At 43.4% G+C, this 8,168-nt stretch overlaps 1 non-coding gene across 1 annotated transcript; it reads left to right on the top strand.

Moving 5' to 3' along the window:
- The first annotated feature begins 7,363 nt into the window (after positions 1 to 7,363).
- Positions 7,364 to 7,491, top strand: LOC122745130. Its single transcript, XR_006355415.1, has one exon. It is a non-coding gene; the product is annotated as a U6atac minor spliceosomal RNA (small nuclear RNA).
- The last annotated feature ends 677 nt before the right edge of the window (positions 7,492 to 8,168 follow it).

Consider the following 8,168-nt stretch of genomic DNA (forward strand, 5'->3'; position numbering starts at 1 on the left):
AGCACGGTGCCCCGCCCCCATCTGAAACCACCCATGCCAATTAAAAAAAGAAATCAGCGGCGCCTGTGATGCTGTACGGGGCGTGTTGAATGGCAGCCTCGCTCCGGCCTGCAGTGTAAGGCAGTCATGTATAATACAACGAGGCTCCTGAAACACTTCAGAGCATCAGCCATCTGGTCCTCCGTGATGTACTCCAGGCTTTGACTAATTTTTAATGCAGGTTTTTATGATGGATCTGTACATCACCGTTAGCTATCCTGGAGGAAGAGAGTGGGGCTGCTCTTTGAATTAAACTGACTGATGATGAATTTGTCTCTTGCTTTAATTACTTTCTGTACATTAAAGGTGTAGTGGACCAGAGTAGGGAAAGGCTTTGTGGGCCCGCTCCCTACCCCTGCCTGCTTCCTCTACAACGGAGATCCAAGAGCTTCTACTGTTCCTCTCTGATTGGGGACTCCAGAGGAGGGGTGCCTGGGGGAGCCAGACTTCAGAGCTTGAGAGAGTCTCCCTACATCTCTGGCAAAGGAGCAGGTTTCCTGAGGTTAATTAGCTCTGGTTATTCCCGTCCCTGGAAATCTTACCCAGCCCATATGGTTGGGCTTGGAGAGGATGGAAGAAGTGTTACAAGTGAGGGAGCTTTTGTTCTTGCCCGTTTAAGCCAGAGCTGACATTTCAAAATTACTGCAAAGCAAAAGAAGACTGATTTTTCCCCCCATCCCCCAAATGGCTGTGTTCCCCTTGCAGTAGCACCAGCGACAATATTACCTCCCTCTACAAAACAAAAACAAAAACACACTGACCCTAAGTACAAGCAGACTGGGTGGCTACCCATGTGAAAGAACTTGAGCTATGTGAAGGAGGCACCTTTACCTACCTGAACCAAAATATCTCCCCCAAAGTCCTCTTGTCACAGGGCCTGAAATCCTAACTGTAGAAAAGCTAGGCCTTTGACTTCTGCTCCCTAAGCCCTAGGGCATCAGACATAACTTGACCATTTTTTGGGAACTGATCCATTACCTCTATCTACCGTTCCCCATAAGGTCATAGATTTAGACTGAGATAGGACCTTAGGGGTCATCTAGATGGCCTTCTTTATTTTACACATGAGGAAACTGAGGCCAAGAGGGGCAACGTTATTCACCCAAGATCATACATGTTTTAAGTAAAAGAGCCAAGATTCAAACTCAGGTCCTTAACATCCTTTCCGCAAAAGACTATTGACCTGAGACTTGTCACCATAATCCAGGAGGGAAAAATCAGAACTATATCAAGAAGCATGAGGATCTAAAAGGCACAAAAGAAAGAACAATCCTGAATCTTAGAACATGAGTGGTTGGGACAGCTAGGTGGCACAATGGATAAAGTACCAGTCCTGGATTCAGGAGGACCTGAGTTCAAATCCAGCCTCAGACATTTGACACTAGCTGTGTGACCCTGGGCAAGACACCTAACCCTCATTGCCCCACAAAAAAAGCAAAAAACAAAAAACCCAAAAACATGAGTGGAAAATGTCCTTTATGTGTGATATTTTAAATTTATAGTCAGTCAGCAAGCATTTCTGAAGCTCTCATCATGTGTCAGGCACTTAGCTAGATATACAGAAAGAGGCAAAAAAAAATATGCAATCCTTACCTTCAAGGAGCTCACATTCTAATGAGGGAGAGGATAGGTAAATACAGTGTAAAGAGAAGGTAACCTCAGGGGAAAGGTACCAGCACCAGCAGTCATCAGGAAAAGGCTTTCTACAAGGGCAGGATTTGGACTGAGTCTTAAAGGGGCCCAGGAAAGCTGGAGACAAAGGTGAGGACAGAGTGCATTGTGAGCATGAGGGAGGGAGTGTCATTTGCTAAGAACAGCAAGAAGGAGGTTGTCACTGGATAACAGAGAATGTAGAAAGGAGCCAGGTTGTGAAAGGCTTTGAAAGCTTAATGGAGGATTTTATATTTGATCTTGGGAGCAACAGGGAGCCACTAAAGTTTATTGAGTAGGGGAGGGTGACATTATCTGCATATTAGGAAGACCACTTTGGCAGCTTAGTGAAGGATGGATTAGAATAGGGAGGGACTTGAAGCAGGGGAAACAATTAGATGGTTCTAGCAATAATACAGGGAGCTAGGTGACTCAATGGATAGAGCACTGGGGCTGGAGTCAGGAAAATCTGAGTTCAAATTTGACCTCGAACACTTACTAACTGTATGACCTTGGGCAAGTCACTTAACCTCTGTTTGCCTAGAAGGCAGTTAGGTGACTCAATGGATAGAGTGCTGGGCTGGGGGGGGGGGGTCAGGAAGTTGTGAGTTCAAATCCAGCCTCAGATACTTATTAGCTATGTGACCCTGGGCAAGTCACTTAACTTCTGCCTTAATCCACTGGAAAAAAAATGGCAAACTACTCTGGTATTCTTGTCAAGAAAATCCCATGGACAGTGCAGTCCATGAGGTCACAAAAAATCAGACACAATTGAATAAAACAATAAAATAGGCATGAGATGACAAGGGCCTGCACCAGGGTGACAGCTATGTTGTTTTCTCTCCCATTGTCTCACAGGCTGTATTTGAGAAATGTTGTGAAGACTTAAACAAGACTTGGCAACAGATTAGATATGAGGTGAATGCAAATGAGCAGTCAAGGATAATACCAAGGTTGTAAGCCTGGATGACTGGAAAGATGGTAGTGCACTTGAAAGAAGTAGGGATAGGGGGCAGCTAGGTGATACAGTGGATAAAGCACCGGCCCTGGATTCGGGAGGACCTGAGTTCAAATCTGGCCTCAAACACTTGACACTTACTAGATGTGTGATCCTGGGTAAGTCACTTAACCTTCATTGCTCTGCCCCCCCCCAAAAAATAAAAAAGACATAATTGGGGGCAGCTAGGTGGTGCAGTGGATAAAGCACTGGCTCTGGATTCAGGAGGACCTCAGTTCAAATCCTGCCTCAGACACTTGACACTTACTAGCTGTGTGACCCTGGGCAAGTCTCTTAACCCTCACTGCCCCACCAAAAAAAAAAAAAAGACATAAGGATACAAATAAAAAGGGAGGGTTTGGGAAGAAACATAATGAGTTCAGTTTGGGGCATGTTGAGTTTAAGATGTCTATGGAATATCCAGCTCGAAATGTCCAAGAGGAATTTGGTGATATGAGAAGAGAGCTCAGAAGAGAAATTAGGGCTGGATATAGAGATCTGGGAATTATGCACATAGAGATGATGATTGGATCCATGGGAACTGTTGAGATCACCACCGGAGATAATATAGAGGGAGATGAGGAGAAGGCCCAGACAAATCCTTGGCGGGGGGGGGGGGGGGGGGGGGGGGGGGGGGGCACTCACAGTTTGTATCTGGGACCCGAATGTAAGCCCATCAAGGGACATTGAGAAGAAGCAGTCAGACAGGCAGGAGAAGGACTGTCGGAAAATGAAATGTACCACTTCAGTACTGAAAATATTTCTAGTACTGACACAAAGATACAGATTTCAATTCCACTAAGCAAGGTTCATAGGATTTTGAGCTGGAAGTGAGCTTAGGAATCATCAACCCTTTCCCAAGGTGACCCGGTTAGAAAGTAAGCACTCCAATTCAAAATCCACTGCTCTTTTCACTCTAATGTGCTGCCTATTCTAAGCTGAATCGAAGTTGTACTGGGTGCCACTTAGATACAAAGATAGATAATACAAATTCTGATGAGTGTACTGTCTCTAAGTGGAAAAAAAAGTATAAGAAAATAATGGACTTTGCCAACACCCAAAGGCCCCAACCAGAGGGGATTGACTGGGTTGATTAGATTGACTGACTTGGCTGATTAACATACTTAATGTTAATTCAATCGAAACCACACCTGCCTGGCCCTCAAGAGGTTATTGTTCTCAGAAGCTGTGGATTCTGACCTCAACACGGCACCACCCTCAAGTCCAGTGAACCAATGGATTTGGGTGATGCTAGCCAATTAGCCTAAAGCAGGGTGGAAGGACTGCCCCTCCTCAGGATGCAAAAGAAGGATCCCAAGTTTGTTGCTTGAACAGGCTGGTGGTGGAGAACTTGAGGACTCTAGGTTAGATAGGCCTTTTCTTTTTTTTTTTTCTTTCTTTCTTTCTTTCTTTCTTTCTTTCTTTCTTTCTTTCTTTCTTTCTTTCTTTCTTTCTTTCTTTCTTTCTTTCTTTCTTTCTTTCTTTCTGGTGAGGCAATTGGGGTTAAGTGACTTGCCCAGGGTCACACAGCTAGTAAGTGTCAAGTGTCTGAGGTCAGATTTGAACTCAGGTCCTCCTGAATCCAGGACTGGTGCTCTATCCACTACTCCACCTAGCTGCCCCCCCCCCTTTTTTTTAGATAGGCCTTTTCTTTACTTTCTGAGCCAAATGTTCTCTTTTACAAATAAATGCTTAATGCCCAAAACTTGGTGCTAAAGCTTCTAATTTATAAGTAAACCCTAGCTAGTTTTCCCTACACTTGGGACAGGAATAAGGCGACCACACATTAAATTTTAAACCTCACAAAAGGATGTTGGCTCATGAGGTAAGTTACCAGTGGTCCAAGATTATATACAATAACGAGAAATTATTAGCAGTTGATGAATCTTTACAGAGGGTCGGGAGGGGCTGACTAGAAGCAGGGAATGATTGGAGAAGGTGGCTGGGGGATGGAGAGCATTTCTCACCCTAGCTGGAACAGTGAGTTCTCATAGGAGTGGAGTGGAAGGTAGGGTTAAATCTACCCTGTTATCTGGGGACAAAGGCAATACAGAGGCACCCAACAGTCAGACCAGCCCTACATTTTAGCAGCAAGTGTTGTTGATTTCTGATCAGAAAAGTAAAATGGAAATGCTGCAAAGCACAGTCATACCCCAGTGGCCTGTTATCTCTTCAAGTGAAAGCTCAGGGCTGTGAGAGAGAGGAAAAGGGCAGAGGGATGTCACTGGTGTGAGATAAAGGAATTAATAATGCCTAGTGACTCAGCCGTGCCTCCCACATAGGAATGGGTCTGGCATGCCTGGGGTGGTATTTTAAGGATGTTGTTTGGACTTAGCCTTTTACTGTGAAAGACAGAAAGCCACTGGAGTCGAGTTTGTGAAGGGTTTCCTGTTAGCAAACGACCACAAGGTTACCATTTCATGTATTAATGACTTAGCTGGAAAAGTTTCTGTAACTCCAGAATCTTCCCTTTAGAATCACATCCCTCTGGGGATTCTCATTGAGCTGTATAGTCACTTTTAGGAGGTTGAACAACCTCTGATGCAGTGGATATTTAGAGCCAGAAGACCTAAATTCATATCCTGCCTCAGACACTTACTAGGTATGAACTAGGGCAAGTCATATAACCGCTCTCGGTGCCTCAGTTTCCCCATCTGTAAAGTGGGGAGAATAATAGCACCTCCCTGACAGGTCTGGAGTGAAGATCAAATTAGTTAACATACACAAAGCACTCTGCAAACCTTAGAGCGACGTATAAATGCCAGTAATTATTAGATCATAGGATCATAGAGCCAGTACAGAAAGGAATTTTTAGATGTCAGTGAATGCAGATGGTTGAGGAGACTGAAGCCCAAACAAGTCAAGTGACATGCCCAAGGTCACACAACCTATCTGGGTCTTAATAGTCACCTACTTTAAATTAGGGGGATGGACTCAATGACCTCAAAAGTCTCTTACAGGATTAGATCTATGGTCATTATAATCCCATGACCTCATCTCCAACAGGAAGGTTCAAGGTGGGCAAAAAAGAACAGAGATATGTTACAATTTACTGATACTAAAAATACTCATGGGCATCAGTACAACTATTTTTTCAAAGAAATGTAGGAATTCCACATTTGGTGATGAGGAAGGAGAAATCTGCTAGAGAGATACCTTAGTGAAAAATCAATAGGCCTCCCCCCATCCCTCAAAATAGATTCTTCCCTACAGAATTAATTAAGCCTCAATATTCATTTAGTACTCTTCATGAGCTTTTTTGTCTCCTATGTGTTTTGTCAGAGTGGAGATCATTTCTGGGTATGTTTCTGTGTGTGTGTGTGTGTGTGTGTGTGTGTGTGTGTGTGTGTGTGTGTGTGTGTGTGTGTGTGTATTTTGGCTTTTCATCATGTGGCTAGATAAAGCTTTAGGCTGAAGAGCAATAGAACTATAGAATTTTCAAACAGAACAGAATCCTTAGGGATCGTCTGGTCTAACCCCCTTAACTTGACAACAAAACATAACGAGTGTGAAAATGGGTACCTTCATTGCCTTGGTTTACACAAGGATTAAAGGGGACCTGTGACTTGCCCATTGTCACAAGACTAGTGGAACAGAAGGAGAAATCAGATCTCCTGATTCCTAATCCACTGTTATTTGCATTATTATTATTATTATTTTTTTTTGCAGGGCAATGGGGGTTAAGTGACTTGCCCAGGGTCACACAGCTAGTAAGTGTCAAGTGTCTGAGGCCGGATTTGAACTCAGGTACTCCTGAATCCATGGCCGGTGCTTTATCCACTGCACCACCTAGCCGCCCCTGTTATTTGCATTATAATCTACTGCTTGTGCCTTTAGACCCTCTAACTGGGAGTAAGGGAGAGAGTTCCAAAAGGCCTGTCCTATGCCCTCCCTCTCTTGGTAACCTCATCAGCTCCCATGGATTTAACCATCATCTCTACATAAATGACCCATGGATGTAAATGTCTGGTCCTAGTCTCCCCTTTGAGTTTCAGGTCCCACATCACAAATTGCCTATTGGTCATTTCAAATAAGCTGTCTAATCTAAAATTAAATCTGTGGTCCTATGAACCAAAGATAACTTTTTAGAAATAGGGCCATTGCGTTAAGCAAGTTATACCAGTATTGAATTCCAAACCCCAAACTGATTTAACTATTTTTGTCTAGACTGCACTTGAGCATTTCACACAGCTATCAAATACCTCTCCTTTCCTATTTATGGGCTTCAACAGCTGCCATATTTGCATACCATGCTCCTTAATAGAAACACAACTCTGATTTCCAAAGTTTCTTTGGGGAATTCCTCACAAGTAGCCATGTTTATTTCTGAAGAGTGAGTGTGTGTGTAAATAGTGAAATTGGCTGCCATGTAACCTTCAGGGCACCAAGGAACGTTGGGTGCAAAAGGGAGGTCTGATTTCTCCACCCTTACTATGGTGCTCTCCTAGACCAACCCATTCCAACATCTCCTACCATGGCTCTTTTTATCCTATCAAAAGCCAAGTCAACAAGCATTTATTAATTGCCTACTATGTACCAGGCACTGTGCTAAGCGCTGCTCAAAACTTACTGTGTTGCATGAACTCAGGCTTCCCTCTGTCCTAGAAAATTGATGCTAACAATTGTGAGCTAATGAGGCTGTGCTAGGATAATAATGGTTGCAGAAGAGGCAGTGTCGTGTTGTATGAAAGGAGAGAAGGTTAGCACTCCCCTTGATAAGGATGGAAGAGGTCCTAGTGGCCTTTCCAACACATATATGGTTAAGGCATTACCACCCACTCTGTGGCATCTAACCATTTTAATCTAGCCACAAAATAAATAAGAAAGAAGAGACAGTATGTTAAGTGAAGGGAGCATTGTATTTAGACTCCACCTCAGACATAGACAGTTATGCCTTCCATATCCGACTTTCCCCAATGAGGTTTAGATATGTTATGGCTCCAGCATAAGAAATTCAATGGGAATTTTGGGGTAGTTTTGCAGAAGCCACAGAGAACACATGGAGGCCAGCAGATGACACAGAGCCCATGACCAAATACTTAACCCAATTTTACAATAAAAGGAAAAGAAAAAATTCTCTGGTATGAAGGGAGGGCCAAAAAATTTTCCATAGATTTTCCAGATGTTGAGGGCACCATGCCCCTAACCCCCTCCAATGTGGAAGGGATAACTGGACTAGCTATGTGATCCTAGATGAACTGCTTAATCTGTCTGGGCCTCAGTTTCCTCATCTGTGTATTTTGCAGAGTTGAAAACAAAGTTATTCATTATAATAGCAAATCAAAGGCCTGGCGGGTAAATCCTGCCCTACTCCAGGCAGACTTGGATATTATAGAATTTAACTAATAATAATAATAAAATAAGAGAAGCTTTTCCAGAAGAGCCTGACTTATCTCAAGAGATGCAAATAAGGCAAAGGGTCAGCCAAAACTCTAAGAATTTCAGAGGAAGGAAAGAAGCTGATTAAAAAAAAAAAAACTGG

This window comes from Dromiciops gliroides, chromosome 2 (assembly GCF_019393635.1).
Source record: "Dromiciops gliroides isolate mDroGli1 chromosome 2, mDroGli1.pri, whole genome shotgun sequence".
In the NCBI taxonomy this organism is placed as follows: Eukaryota; Metazoa; Chordata; class Mammalia; order Microbiotheria; family Microbiotheriidae; genus Dromiciops; species Dromiciops gliroides.